This window comes from Salvelinus namaycush, chromosome 36 (genome assembly GCF_016432855.1).
Source record: "Salvelinus namaycush isolate Seneca chromosome 36, SaNama_1.0, whole genome shotgun sequence".
Classification (NCBI taxonomy): Eukaryota; Metazoa; Chordata; class Actinopteri; order Salmoniformes; family Salmonidae; genus Salvelinus; species Salvelinus namaycush.
In genome coordinates, this window is record NC_052342.1 from 26,210,536 (window position 1) to 26,213,035 (window position 2,500).

Genomic DNA, 2,500 nt, shown 5'->3' on the forward strand with positions numbered 1-2,500 from the left:
CTTGTGGAAACTGAGCCTATAATTAGTGCCAAAGTCTCCCCTTGGAAACTGTAGCCTATAATTAGTGCCAAATTTCTCCCCTTGGAAACTGTAGCCTATAATTAGTGCACAAGTCTACCACGGAAACTGTAGCCTATAATTAGTGCCAAAGTCTCCCCTTGGAAACTGTAGCCTATAATTAGTGCCAAAGTCTACCCATGGAAACTGTAGCCTATAATTAGTGCCAAAGTCTCCCCTTGGAAACTGTAGCCTATAATTAGTGCCAAAGTCTACCCTTGGAAAATGTAGCCTATAATTAGTGCCAAAGTCTACCCTTGGAAAATGTAGCCTATAATTAGTGCCAAAGTCTCCCCTTGGAAAATGATTCAATTCCTAGTGTCTTTGAAATGTTGATCAAAATATTGACAAAAAATCACCAGCAATCAATATTTATGCCTAAAACCATTTGCAATTCAAAACCATTTGATTGTATGAGAAACACAGTGTTTTGATGCTGCCTGAAACACCAAAAAGTGCTTTCACAACACTCTCTCAGAAGAACACAAGTATTCAGATTGAAGAACAACTTTGGGTGATTCAGAGTACTTCTATTCCGTTTTGAAATACTTTGTGTATCAGAACAGTTACATTGGGTTTACATCCCAACACCAGATTTCAGCAGAGGTGCACTACTTCTCATGGTTTCATTACACAATAACAGTCCTCTGAGTCATCTATTGTAACAGTGTGATAGTTTTCATAGTTCTAAATGTTTTAGTTCTGATAGTTCTAGTTCTGATAGTTCTAAACATTCTAGTTCTGATAATTCTAAACATTATAGATCTGATAGTCCTAAACATTCTAGTTCTGATAGTTCTAATTCCGATAGTTCTGAACATTCTAGTTCTGATAGTTCTAAACATTATAGTTCTGATAGTTCTAAACATTCTAGTTCTGATAGTTCTAAACATTATAGTTCTGATAGTTCTAAACATTCTAGTTCTGATAGTTCTGTTAGTTCTAGCTCTGATAGTTCTAAACATTCTAGTTCTGATATTTCTAAACATTCTAGTTCTGATAGTTCTGATAGTTCTAGTTCTGATAGTTCTAAACATTCTAGTTCTGATAGTTCTAAACATTCTAGTTCTGATAGTTCTGAACATTCTAGTTCTGATAGTCCTAAACATTCTAGTTCTGATAGTTCTAAACATTCTAGTTTTGATAGTTCTAATTCCGATAGTTCTGAACATTCTAGTTCTGATAGTTCTAAACATTATAGTTCTGATAGTTCTATACATTCTAGTTCTGATAGTTCTAAACATTATAGTTCTGACAGTTCTGTTAGTTCTAGTTCTGATAGTTCTAAACATTATAGTTCTGATAGTTCTGATAGTTCTAGTTCTGATAGTTCTAAACATGGCAGTTCTGATAGTTCTAAACATTCTATTTCTGATAGTTCTAAACATTCTAGTTCTGATAGTTCTAAACATTCTTGTTCTGATAGTTCTAGTTCTGAACATTCTAGTTCTGATAGTTCTGAACATTCTAGTTCTGATAGTTCTAGTTCTGATAGTCCTAAACATTCTAGTTCTGATAGTCCTAAACATTCTAGTTCTGATAGTTCTAAACATTCTAGTTCTGATAGTTCTAGTTCTGATAGTCCTAAACATTCTAGTTCTGATAGTTCTAAACATTCTAGTTCTGATAGTTCTAAACATTCTAGTTCTGATAGTTCTATACATTCTAGTTCTGATAGTTCTAAACATTCTAGTTCTGATAGTTCTAAACATTCTAGTTCTGATAGTTCTGAACATTCTAGTTCTGATAGTTCTAGTTCTGATAGTTCTAAACATTCTAGTTCTGATAGTTCTAGTTCTGATAGTCCTAAACATTCTAGTTCTGATAGTCCTAAACATTCTAGTTCTGATAGTCCTAAACATTCTAGTTCTGATAGTCCTAAACATTCTAGTTCTGATTGTTCGAAACATTCTAGTTCTGATAGTTCTAGTTCTGATAGTTCTGATAGTTCTAGTTCTGATAGTTCTAAACATTCTAGTTCTGATAGTTCAAACATTCTAGTTCTTCTAGTTGTAAACACTCTGATCCTGAGAGTTCTAATCATTCTAGTTCTGACAGTTCTAAATGTTCTAGTTCTGATAGTTCTAGTTCTGATAGTTCTAAACATTCTAGTTCTGATAGTTCTAAACATTCTAGTTCTGATAGTTCTAAATATTCTAGTTCTTATAGTTGTAAAAAGTCTGGTTCTTATAGTTGTAAACACTCTGGTCCTGAGAGTTCTAATCATTCTAGTTCTGACAGTTCTAAATGTTCTAGTTCTGATAGTTCTAGTTCTGATAGTTCTAAATATTCTAGTTCTGATAGTTCTAAACATTCTAGTTCTGATAGTTCTAAACATTCTAGTTCTGATAGTTCTGTTAGTTCTAGCTCTGATAGTTCTAAACATTCTAGTTCTGATATTTCTAAACATTCTAGTTCTGATAGTTCTGATAGTTCTAGTTCT

The 2,500-nt window shown here is 33.0% G+C and overlaps 1 protein-coding gene across 1 annotated transcript in view; it reads left to right on the forward strand.

The window, feature by feature from the left end:
* LOC120030360 (fibrinogen alpha chain-like) overlaps positions 1–2,500 on the forward strand; it is a 10,226-nt gene that overhangs the window by 3,427 nt on the left and 4,299 nt on the right. The window lies entirely within an intron of this gene.